The sequence below is a fragment of the Coenobita brevimanus genome, chromosome 68 (genome assembly GCF_032717465.1).
Source record: "Coenobita brevimanus isolate Jiangsu-jjx chromosome 68, ASM3271746v2, whole genome shotgun sequence".
NCBI lineage: Eukaryota > Metazoa > Arthropoda > Malacostraca > Decapoda > Coenobitidae > Coenobita > Coenobita brevimanus.
The window spans coordinates 8935001-8948929 of NC_137021.1; positions in this window are offsets into that span (position 1 = coordinate 8935001).

Sequence of the window (13929 nt, forward strand, 5' to 3'; positions counted from 1 at the left end):
AGATTTACTGATAGACAGGGAGACAGACAGATGGATAGATAAGAGAGACATAGTGATAGACAGACAGACAGTTGGATACGTAAGAGAGAATTAGTGATAGACAGAGAGACAGATGGACAGGTACGAGACAAACAGTGACAGACAGATGGATAGGTAAGAGAGAAAGAGAGACACAGACAGGTGGATAAGTAAGAGAGAACTAGTGGTAAACTGAGGGATGGACAGGTAAGAGAGAAAGAGAGTGATAGATAGATGGATAAACAGCTACACAGATAAAGCATACAGACAGACGAGATAGATAAAGACACGTAGATAGATATAGATGCACACGGATATTGACAAATACGAATGGATAAAGGAATGATTATAGACGAACAAATATAGGTTTGGCTGTAAAGATGAAGATACATAAATTCTATCTATATAACTATCTATCGTGTGTGTGTGTGTGTGTGTGTGTGTGTGTGTGTGTGTGTGTGTGTGTGTGTGTGTGTGTGTGTGTGTGTGTGTGTGTGTGTGTGTGTGTGTGAGAGAGAGAGAGAGAGAGAGAGAGAGAGAGAGAGAGAGAGAGAGAGAGAGAGAGAGAGAGACAGAGAGCACCTCGGGTTGCAGCACACAGGAGGAGGGTTGTCAGGACACATCAGGTGCAGCCGGGACACACACACACACACACACACACACACACACACACACACACACACACACACACACACACACACACATCGACCCAACAAACTCATACATCACGGTCGCAAACATATACATAAACAAAGGGAAACACAAAACGCACGATAAAAACAACACAACAACAACACTCCGCCACCCCTTTACTAAACACGAGAAACACAAACAATAAATTTCACTCTGTTTTATTCACGATACGACCAGACGATTTTCTTCAGATGAGAGAAACCCCTGAAGAGAAAAGGTTGACTACTATCATCAATACTCTTCCTGCCGCTATATGAGCTGATCTCAACATTTTATTTTTGCCTTTACCCTTCCTAAGCTCAGACGATTTGGGGGGGCTGAGAAAAATCCTACTATGCTATCTTCACAGGCCTTCTAATTATCGCTAAACTCAGACGATTATTTTGACTGAGAGAAATCCTATCTTAGTATCTTCAATGACTATTATTACTTGCTAACACCCGGACGATTTTTGGGGGGATGAAAGAAATCGTATACTTCTACATTCAATTTTTTATTATTATTATTATTATTATTATTAATTATTATTAATATTATTCATCATCATCATCAGCATTATTATTATTATTATTATTATTATTATTATTCAGGCTAGCAGAGACGTAGCGTGGTCTCCAACAGCTTAAGAGATCAGGACTACGGTAGCCTTGTCTCACTCCTGACCTAATCTAGCCTAACCTAACCTAACCTTACCTAACCTAACCTCTCTCTCTCTCTCCCTCCCTCACACACACACACACACACACACACACACACCTAATATAACCTACTGCCTCTGGACGGGAAGGGGTAATACTGAAGAGGCTGGTTATTACAAAGTGTTCATCTGAGGACTGGCTGTGTTTGCCGGGGTGTTTGTCTTGGATTGCTAGTCAAACAGGAACTGGCAGACAGGGAGCAAATACATCCAAGCATAGGGGAGGACATACCACCAGGAGCCAATTTAAATGTCTGCCAGGGACAGAGTTCGAACCCGTGACTTGAGCCACACGTAACACGAGATGAGTACGCTAACCACCGAGCCACCGCAGCCCCTTGCACGCACGCACACAAAATCGTGCAAGTGCGTTTATTCGGCTCGTTTCTGATCATCAGGGAGTTGTCATCTGCGGGCTAGGCTGTAATGTGTGTGTGTGTGTGTGTGTGTGTGTGTGTGTGTGTGTGTGAGAGAGAGAGAGAGAGAGAGAGAGAGAGAGAGAGAGAGAGAGAGAGAGAGAGAGAGAGAGAGAGAGAGAGAGACTGTGGACAGAAGTAAGCTAGAGAAGAGTGAGCGAAAAAATACGTGACAGAAAAGTGGAAAACGAGAAATATACAAGAAAGACTGTGAGTGAGTAAATGTAAGAGGAAAAGTGCGGAGGGCAAAAGTGAGAGAGCGAAAGTAAGCAAGAGAAATGTGAGAAAGTGGGAGCGACATTGGTGGCGACATGGAGGGTGGTGGCGCCGGAGTGGGAGAGAGGGGAGACAGGGAGAGAGGGGAGTGGAGGAAAGAAGGGGTGTCTGGGGTGGGGGAGAGGGAGGGGGAGTCGGGGAAGAGATGTGAGGGGAGGGTAGAGGGGTAGATGGAGAGGAGGAGCAGAAGGGATGAAGAGGAGAGAAAACTAATGTCGTGAGAGGGTGAGAGGGAAAAAGGAGGGTAGGGAGTGGGGACAGGGGAGAGGGGTGCAAGGGGAGGGGGAGGGGAGGGGGATTGAGTCAGGCGCCACTAGAATGCTCAGCTGACTCACAGACACACAAATAAACAACTACACACACACACACACACACACACAAAGACAACATAAACAACATTCCGACATACACGCTCGCGCCTTTAAAATACTAATCATATACCCTTAACTCTTCATACATACACACATACACAATACACAAAAACGTACATAAATAGTGAGAGAGAGAGAGAGAGAGAGAGAGAGAGAGAGAGAGAGAGAGAGAGATACTGTACCTGAAACTCACATTAAAAACTTCATGCGAGATTGAATGAAGGCGCACGCTCACACGCGCGCGCACACGCGCGCGCGCGCACACACACACACACACACACACACACACACACACACACACACACATCGATAAAATCTATTTCTCCAATAATTCTCTCTCTCTCTCTCTCTCTCTCTCTCTTTCACACACACACACACACACACACACACACACACCACTCGCATCCCAAAATGCTCCCTTTATCAAGTTACCAGCGCAGTCGAGGCCAAAAATTCACCCGCACATAGGGAAGAGCAGGAGGAGCAGGAGGAGGAGGAGGAGGAAATAATATACCGTGGTCCCTTTCTCATATCCCTTCTTTATTTATTCCTTCTGTTCTTTACTGTCTTGAATTTCCTCTCTCTCTCTTTCTCCCTCTCCAGAATTCACGCGCCTGTCACTTTCATTGCTGTTCACTTTCCTCCTTTTACCCTTCCTTTTTTTCAAGGCTCTCGAAAGTGGTCAGAGAAGGGGGGCGAGCTCTACCAACCCTTAACCCCTTGGAGTGCCATGAGGGGTCTTTCAGCTCAAGGAAATCGTCTGGTATTAGTCAGAAAAACCTGCATAAATTGACCTACAGCAGGGGAAGGTCAGTCGAGATAGTTACGAACCTTCCAAATAGTCGGTTAATTCTTATCTTATTCTTGCTTTCTCCAGACGATTTTCTTCAGTTGAGGGGAGACTTGAAACTGGAGAGATTATGGAGACTTCAGTTGTCCCTTTACGAACACAGGTTATTGCAAAGATAAATAAAATCGTTTAGTGGTAGCTTGATTGAAATAAATACGTTATCGGATTGAATGGGTTAATTCTCTGACTGCTAGGATTTCTCTCAGCTGAATAAAAATCCTCTGGTGTTGCTGAGTAAACAAAAAAATCCAACTGGGTCCATAATAACAAAAGGTTAACTGCGAAGACGTCAGGTATAACAGCCACGCACATTTATACTTTTCCTCCCTGCTTTTGCTGTTCTTCCTTTTCTTGGCGAACATTTTGATCTTGAACTCCACCACACCCTTTCCACCCATCTTACAACGCCCATCTTAGAGCACACTAAAGGGTACTTCAAAAAATTTTAACACTTACTTGGGACTAACGGTTTTAATGGAAATGGACTGACAGTACACTAAATCACGATGACGAATGTATGTTCATAGCTCCAAAAAATCAGTCTCCAGTTTTTTTATATATTTTTTTACATTATCGACATATTTTCGTTGCCATTTTAGTTCACTGCAAAGATAAAAGATATTTAAAGATTATCTGTCTAGTGCGAAGTGGTGACCATCATCCACTTACCTGAGGTAGTGCTGTTTACATCTTCCTTCTCCTTTTCCATTCTTTTTTTTCTGTTTCTGCTCTCCTCTCTTTCAATCTCTCCCGTCCTTCCTGTCACTTTTTATTACCCTTATTTCCACTTCGGGTGACTCTACACTGAATGAAGCCTAATGGTTTCCTGTATCCCAGGAAACCTTTTACAACGTTGGGTGGTAACCATATAATTAAAAATAGAATGATGTGGAACCTACTATGGTGCACCCGAGTAACTGGGTGGACAGACGCAAATATGGTGTCTATCCAGGAACCAAACATCCACACTCTTTCTCAAGCCTCGCTGTGGCGAGGCGCTGTCCGTCACAAGGGAACATCTTTACTGAAAGGAATGGCCTTGCAGAGGCGGGTGCTTGTCTTCGGTTGATGAGTCTGCTCCGCCAGACAGATCGGGGTTACTCAACAACAACAGCTTGTTAACATTTTCTGAAGTAACCTGCACTGTCGTCCTGCCCCGCCACCCACCACCATCCTACCACGTCCCTTTTGTGCACTCGCTCCCCCACGCACATAAAATTTCTAAGGTATGTGACTTATGGCCTCTTTCACAGTCGTTGGCTTCCGTTACGATGCTAACCAACAAGACCCTCACTCCTCTGATTCTACTTCAAGTCACCTTTAGCAGTGACGCTGGGGACTGAACCAGCCGTAAAAATTAGCAATATTAGAACGAGTACCAGTGAAACCTCCATGTGCTCCATCCCTCACCATTAAAGTCTACCATACTACGGATTCCTAGGGTAGTATTCCCCTTCAGTTAGAGGTTAGGAGGCTTTCTAACACCTCCTCCTCAGTGAATCATTTTGCATATAATACTTCACTATTGTCTTGGATGATATTTATTCTTTTTCAGTATCAACACAGATTAAGTATCATAAAGGCCAATACCAAAGCTCCACACGCAGAAACAAAATGGTAAGGAGGGGATGTTAATAAGCCTCCAAAGTCAATCCGAACACAAGCCCTATTAGCTGAAACGTAAACAAATCGAGTGTGAAAGCAGCCCTTAACTTTGCCACCTCAGCGCTACCTCACATGCATTTACAGGTGCGGAAAAAAAAAATACACACCACCTTACTCTGGGTGCAAAAAAGTTGAGTCGTTTCATGTTGATAACTTAGTGATATGGGCAGGAAAGTGCTTCTAGCCTTTGGTTCCTTCTTCCTTGTCTTAAAAACACTTCCCCTGCCTCAACCAACATCTGATACCAATCCCCTACTCTCAGTGTAACTCATCAGCCAGAAATAACCCAGTAATATGTACCCAAGCTACGGCGTTGTCCCTAACTTTTGTCGGCACCTGTACACTTCCCTAAAGTGTCATGAATCAACAAAAAACTTCCCTCACTAAACCCCAGATGGACTTACTATAGTGTGTTTGTTCTGACCTGACAAAGATCCCTAACCCCTTCCAGTTATTGTCAGGCACGAAGGCTGAACTGAGAGGCGATTAATTCCTACCTAACAACTATGGTTCATCGCCTTTCACGCAATCACGACTTCGTATTCAAACTGTGGGATTGACCTCGTTCCCTCAGGTGAAAACACACAGACACAGACACAAACACAGACACAGACACACACACACACACACACCTGATGAAGATGGACCAGACTGGATCTAAACGGCGCTGCCTGGACCTGATGTCGCCTAAAATACACCCCAATGAACCTAAATTGACCCGATCTGTCCTAACTTGACCTAATTTGACCTAAGTGGACCCAAATGACCTGAATGTATCCCCCAATGAACCCAAATTGACCCGATCTGTCCTAACTCGACCTTATTTGACCTAAGCGGACACAAATGACCCTAAATGAATCCGCAATGACCTAAACTGGCCTGAAATGAATGCAAAAAGCCAGCCACTGTACTTTTACAGGCGTGAAACAATCGGAAAGGACAAAAGCCTGTATTCTACGTAGCACAGGGGGCTCTGCAACACCTTTTCCTCAGCGATTTATTCTGCATGTAACACATTAACGTTCCCTTCTCTGTTACCGGTTTTTGTCATTCTAATATCGACGTAGTTTGCATGAATAATATCCATCCATCCATCCATCATCCAATCCTACATTCCCCCATGAGAAGCGTAGGAGCCCGGGGCTAGGCAGTTGGTCCCGACATTTAAGATGAGAGTGACCAGCCTCACTCATCCCTGAGTGGTATTACATGAGCAATCAACCCCAACCACCCCTTGGATATAAACCTTCACCGGCTCAATCCGATTGGAGCGCAATAATTACACACTAAAACCACCAGGCGCCAAAAATCTGGATATATGGTTATCACCCAGCGTAGTAAATGGATTCCTGGTGTACAGGAAACCATTTGGCTTGTCACTCAGAGTCACCCACAGGCTGAAGGAAGAGGAAAGAATGAAGGAAAGAAAGATAGAAGAGGGAGTGTAAAGTCATCCGTAAGCAGAAAGACAAGGAATGAATGAAGGAAAGAAAGACAGAAGAGAATGGACGGAAAGAAGGATGGAGAGGAAAGGGCAGACACCCGAGAACAGCACTATATCGAGTGAGTGGATGGTGAGCGCCCAAACCTATCACAAATCAAGGAGAATATTGTCGTGTATTAGGCAAAATAAACAGGTAAGATGAATATATTACGAAATTTCAAAAGCCATTTAAAATACGAGCCAGAAATTGAACTAGAATGGATGTGAGAGGCATGAACTGACCTCTGAATTGAACTGGATGAACCTCACTGAACCTAAACTGAACTGACTGAACGTACAGGAGCACAAACAAACCCCAAATTACTAAAACAAGACAGGATGAGAATAAAGCCGCCTTGAATATCCCTAAATGGGCTGGAGCGAGCGAGCGAGCGAGCGAGCGAGCGAGAGAGAGAGAGAGAGAGAGAGAGAGAGAGAGAGAGAGAGAGAGAGAGAGAGAAACTGATCTGGCCAAAATAGAACTAAATAGAAGAAGCGTGACTGATCATGAAGCGGTCTTAAGGGAATTTACGAAAACATTACCTAAACCTTAATTACACCAGATGTACACCTGCTGTGGCGCTAATTAACCTGATATGACCCAATTAATGCTCACCTGCCTACACCTGAATTACAACTTACTGTTTCCTCGCTCACTCTGCGCCCACCTCACCTGCCAAAGAAAGGATAGTTGTAATTTGCGCGCGCGTGCATGCGTGCGTGCGTGCGTGTGTGTGTGTGTGTGTGTGTGTGTGTGTGTGTGTGTGTGTGTGTACAAAAGCAAACTTATGGCCAAAAAACAATGACAACAAAATAAATCTACCCCAAAACAAAGATACATAAGGAAACTAAACACAAAAATAATTAACAAAAATATGGTGAAAGTCGTCAGTCAAAAAAAAAGAAAAAAAAAAGAAAGAAAAAAAAAACTAGGCCAGTACTGAGACACAACACTCCCTTTTTTTGTTTTTTTTTAATATTAGGAGAACTATACTGGTTATTTATTTTGTCATGTATTCAACTCTTTTTTTGTAGGTCAAAGTTGGTTTTATTAAATTACTCAATAATAATAATAATAATAACAGTGGTAACAACGATAACAACAATAATAATAATAGTAATAATAATAATAATAATAATAATAATAATAATAATAACAACAGCTGCTCGGATGATGGGTGTGTGTGGATGCGACAGACCGAAGGAATTCCTGTAGAAGTCTTTGGAGGAGAAAAGTTGGCGTCTGGGGAGGAGGAGGAGGAGGAGGAGGAGGAGGAGGAGGAGGAGGAGGACATATGATTATAGTCATTCAAATGTGACAGAGAAGGGAGGAAAGAAATTGAGGAAAAAAGTAGGAAAATGGTGGAAAAATAAAGGAAACTGACATGCTGAGAAAAAAGGTGATAGTGCAAATAAAAGGAGGAGGAGGAGGAGGAGGAGGAGGAGGAGGAGGAGGAGGAGGAGGGGGAGGAGGAGGCTCTGATAATATATGAAAAGCGATGAGGCAAAAAGTAAGATAGCTGAAGAAGAAATGATGGAAAAAAAAAATTACATGAATGAAGAAATGGCGAAAAGAAGTGAGAGTGGAGGGGAAAAAGAAGAGGAGGAAAGTTGGATGCTAAATACGAATTAATTAAAGACAAAAAAAGATGGTGTGACGGAAGAAACGGAGAAAGAGTTGCGAAAGGAAAAGTAATGAGTAAAAACGAGAAAGATAAGAATAAAGGAGGAGGAAAAGAAAATAACGAAAGATGAAGAGATGAGAAGAAGATTAAAGTGGAGAAAAGAGAGAAAAGATAGGTTGACGAGCGAAAAGATAAGAGAGAAAGAAGGATCAAGAGGAGAATCAGATGGCACTGGAATTAAAAGGAGAGAGAGAGAGAGAGAGAGAGAGAGAGAGAGAATGGGCTTCGGGGGGTATGGGAAGTGACAGAAAAAGAAAGGAGGGTGAAAGATAAGGAGAGGAGGCGAGGAGATTGGAGAGGGGGGGAATAGGGAGAGGGGGAGGAGGGGGGGGGAGTGTTAGGGGAATTTGATGACTCAGACGGAGATTCCAGACCAAAATGGGAAATATGAGGCTCCAGGCTGTCTGGGAGGGGGGGGGGAGGGTCAAGGGTGAAGAAGGGAGGTGAAGATGGCGTGGTAAGAGTGGAGGAGGAGGAAGAAGAGGAGAAGGAGGAGGAGGAGGAGGAGAGAAGTAGGGAAAGCGGAGGAAAGGAAGGTGACAGGAGGTGAAGAAGACAGGAGGGAAAAGAAAAAGGAGAGAAGGGAGAAGAAAGTGGAGGAGAGGACGGACAAAAAAAAAAAAGTGGAAGAAAGTGAAGGAGATGAGGAAGAAGGAAGTGAAGGAGAGGAAGAGGAAGAAAGTGAAGAAGAGAAGGAAGAAAGTGGAGGAGAGGAGGAGGAAGAGTGTGGAGGAGAGGAGGAGGAAGAAAGTGGAGGAGAGGAGGAGGATGAAAGTGGAGGAGAGGAGGAGGAAGAAAGTGAAGGAGAGGAGGAGGAAGAAAGTGGAGGAGAAAAGAGGAGTGACGGAACTGGAAAATGGAAGAAAAAAGTGGAGAAGGGGGAGGAGGGGTGAGAGAAATGAGGGGAGGAGAAGACGATGTAAGAAGAAAGTGGAGGACAGAGGACGAATGGTGTCAAAGAGGGATGATGTGAAAGACGAAGAACTACGGGAAGAGGTGAGGCGTAAAGAAAGATAAGGAGTGGCAGGGTGTCGGAAGGACGAGGAGAGTGATGGAAGAAAGTGAGGAAGAAAGGTATGGTAAGAAAACGGTGCGGGAGGAAAGTAGAGAGAAAAAAAAAAAAGTCTTAGAGATGCGATATATTAATTCTCAAGAAGGTGCAAGGAAACGTGGGAGGGAAGAGCTCTTAGAACTTTAAAAATGTATGAATATGTAGGGTCTTTACCACAAGTCTATTGCGCTTATGAAATTGCACACCCAAATGTGGCCTGGTTACTGAGATGAAATGGAACATGAATAAAACGACAGTATCTCTCCTTTCAGCTAGGGATAATATTACATGACAAATACTGAAATAATAGTGACGATGAGGTTATTTCCACGTGCAACGTATGAAGAAACATCTGTAAAAATAAACATGTACTGTAAAGAAAAGTTTGCGTATAAAAGGATATCCACGTCTTATAAACAGATATTAATAAGTGAACGTCAGCAGCACACAAATAGCGATAAACAAGTGAAGAAAAGGTGTATACGACAGTGCATGAACACAAACACAAACAAACAGGTGAACAAGAGGTGTCACTAAGCCTCCTAATCGTACAATCACACAATCCCAAGCCACAATCACAAGCTCTTCTCACAATCAATTAACACCCCCATTAAAAAAAAAAACAAAAAAAAACAATACCCCCTCCCCCACCCACCACCTCTCCGCCGCGGTAATCAGGGGTGACAAAGGGCAGTAATTATCCAAACAGTGGACAGGTTGGGCGGTAATTTAGTAGTTGCCTGGTTACCCGAGCCACACTGAGGGGAAAAACACACAAAAACAACAACGAATTTATTTCCCCTCGTCCCTCTCCACGCTACACATTCCGCTCTTCACGACCTCCCCCCTCACCTACATCCCTCCCCCTCTATCCACCTATCCTTCCACCTGTCCTAGTCATATGTCTCCACCTGCATTACCATTCTATCTATCTGGCTGATCTACCGTAACTATTAATTCATTTCCCTCCCCACCTACCCACTTACCTGTCCTACTCATCTATATACTCACCTGCCCGATCCACCCACCTACCTACCTGCCCTCCCCACCTATCCACTAGCCTCCCACCTAACCTACCCACCTAGCCTCACGCCTACCCTTCCCATCCACGTACCCATCTATCTACCCTATCAACTTATCCACGCACCCATCCAACCCACCTATCCACCCACCTACTCTACCCACCTGTCCACCCACATGCCCTGCCCGCCCATCTACCCATCTGTTTACAAGCTCATTCATCCATTACGCATTCTTTATTCAACTATTCATCCATGCATCCACTACCAATCCACCGCTTCATTCATCACCTATCCACAGGCAACCCACCCATTCATTCACCACCTATCCAACACCAACCCACCCCTTCATTCATCACCTATCCATCCACTCATCCACAGCCAAATCAACCATCCATCCATCCACCAATCCACCCACTACCAACTCACTTCTTCATTTAAACCCAATTTTTTTTTAGACAAATTTTACCGTGAAACATAAATATTTTTGGATCTGACTGAATGGGTAAGGCTCAATGTGTCTGTCAGTCAATCAGTCGCTGTGTCAGTAAACCAATCAGTAAATCAGTCAGTCAATTTAACCAACAGACGAATTAGAGACGGAAAATTAAGTGGGATGAATATTTACCGCTCCCAAATAAATATATATACCGCTCCCTCTCTCTCTCTCTCTCCCTACCTATTTATCTATCTGTCTATCTACTGCCCCCAAACCATCTATTTATTGTGCCCCAACTTACACATCTATCTCCTCCCAAAGTAATCATCCTATCTATCGTCCCACAAACAATCTATTTATCTATCTATCTATCTACCTATCCAATTATCTAACACTGCATCTGTGCATCTGTATACCTGTATTACCTATCCACCTATTAATCTATCCACCTGTACACCCATCTATTAACCCCTTCAGTACCACGACGCATTTTTCTATCACACTCTTACCTCTCCCAGACACTTACTGCAATTTTAGGACTGAATTTTTGAACTGGGGGGGGGGAGTGTTAGGTGTTGCCTCTGCTAACCCCTTCACTATAAAACGGTTTTCCTAAAGTTGAATAATCAGAAAAGAAAAATCCCCAAATAAGCTACACTTCCATTTATTCATATATAAAGCCCTGCTAAATAAAACAAGAATCTGAAATAATAATAATAATAATATAATAATAATAATAATAATAGTAATAGTAATAATAATAATAATAATAATATAATAATAATAATAATAATAATAATAATAATAATAATAATAATGATAATAATAATAATGCGAAGAAAAACAATGACAATAAAAAAAATAATAATCATAATAACAACAACAACAACAACAATAATAATAATAATAGCAACAACAATAATAACGCGACCAAAATATTAAGCTCTTGCAAATTTCGAAGAGAGGCTTGGAAGAGATAGAAGTATCAATAGATTTTCTAATAACATGTAAGACCAAAGCACTGAGCTCTTGATGAAAAATACGAAATATGAAAAAAGGAAAGAAATGCTAATAACAATAATATCAAAGGCGCCTGCAAATTTCGAAAAGAGGCTTGAATGAGAGAAAATGCAAAAATATATAAATACATTAAAAAAAAAATCTATAACTACGATCAAAATAATAATCCCGTACAAATTTAGAACAGGGTTTGAATGAGACACAGATAAAACTTAAATAACTACTACATAAATCTAATATATATACAAATCTAGTTACAGCTGAGATAAAAATTTCTTTGTAAATTTTAAAAAGAGGTTTGAATGACACAGAAAACGTAGAAGAACTCTATTAATAACTAGCACAGAAGTAATAAGTCCTTCCATATTTCGAAAAGAGGTTTGAATGAGACAAAGACGAAGCACTTTAACGACCTGTACGGGGTTAAGCCAATCAGGGGGCAGGGCGGCGGTTCATTAGATTCAAACGAGGCATTTAAATGAGCGATTATGGGAGGGACGCCAGCCAATCAGAGAAGCCGTAGAGAGGTAATCAGGATCCGAGGACTAGACGGAAAGGGTGAGGGGAGGAGAGGGGAGGGAGGGATGACTAGGGAGGAGAGAGGATGGAGGGAAGAGGAGCAGAGGGATGACAAGAGCGGGAAGGGGAGGAGTTGGGATGACAGGAGAGGTGAGAGGACAGGGAAAGGAGGGGAGAGGAGAGAATGGAGAGGGGATGGAAGACAAGAGAGGGGAGGGGAAGGACGAGAAGCGAGGGAGGGGAGGAGAAGGAAGGGGAGTGACTGACGTGAAGTGAAGCAGAGAGAAGAGGAAAGCATGATTTGGGTGACGGAGGGAGGTGAAGTAAGAGAAGGGAAGAAGAGAAGAAGTGGAAGAAATGGGACGCAAGAAAAAGTGTGACTGATTAGATGGAAGGTAAAGGAAGGTCAGGGGAAGGAGGCTGAGGGAAGGGGAGAGGAAGGGAAGGGAAGGGAAGGGAAGAGCTGAGGGAAGGGAAGGAAGGGAGGGTAAAACAAAGGAGATGAAGTGAAGGCAGCAAAAAGAAATCAGTAAAGGAAGAGAAAGAAGGGAAGCTGATGAAGGAAGGGATGAAGAAGAGACAGGAGGTGAGAAGAGATTAAAGAATGAAGAAGTGAAGAAAACAGAGTAGGGATGGAAAAGAGGGACCTGTAGAGGAATGATAAAGATAAGGTGAACATGTCTTAAGATAGAGGAAGGAAGAAGGCAAGGAGGGAAGGGAGACTGGAAGAGACAAGTGAGGGAGAGACTAGAAAGAGGAAATTAAGCAAAGTGAAAGGGAGGTAAGGCAAGGGAAGGGGAGGGGGGAGAGGATAGGGGAAGAAGAAAAAGACGCAGGAGGAGAAAACGGGAGGGAAGAGAAATTGAACAGAAAGAGTATGCAAGGCAGGGTATGGAATGTGTGCAAAATTAAGAGAAGAATTAAGAGACGAGAGGATGTGAGAGAAGATGAGAGAATGTGAGATGAAGAAGGAGGAAAGAGAGGAGGGAGAAGTGGGAAGAAGGCAATGGATATGGGAAAAGAGTGAAGGAGTGATGAGTGTTGGAGTGCATGGAAAAGGGGTGTAACAAGGGAGATGAGAGAGGTGAAGGAAAGAGAGGAGTAGTGAGGGAAAGGGGGAAGTGAAGGAAAGAGAGGAGTAGTGAGGGAAAGGGGGAAGTGAAGGGAAGAGAGAAGTAGCGAGGGAAAGGGGGAAGTGAAGGAAAGCGTGAATCCCTTCACTCTTCATTCCATTACCTCCACTTCATCTTTGTCTCCAGCCGTTCATTATACTCTGTCCTTCCTCTCCTCCATCTCTTTCTTCTTTCCACATCCAGATCTTCCCTCTATCCTTCCCTCCCCTCTTGTTCCATTCCTCTATCCTTCCCTCCCCATTTGTTCCCTCCATCCCTTCATTTTTACCAACCTTCCTTCCTTTCCCTTCCCTCCTGTCCCATTATTTCCCTCTTCCCTCCTCTCCTGTCCCATTCATCCCTCTCTTCCTCCTCTCATCCCTCCATCCTTCCCTCCCCCCCTTTACCTCCCTCCTTCCTGCCTTCCGTAGCGGTAATGGAGAGACACATAACAAAAAACGGGGTACAATATCCACTGTCGGCACCGCATATAGCCAATACGATATACGTCCTGGCAATGTAATTAGACAGAGCTGGGGGATAAGAGTATGCCGATGGGTTAGTAGATAAGAGATAGATAGATAGGAGGTTGATAAGTAGATACAGAGTGATAGA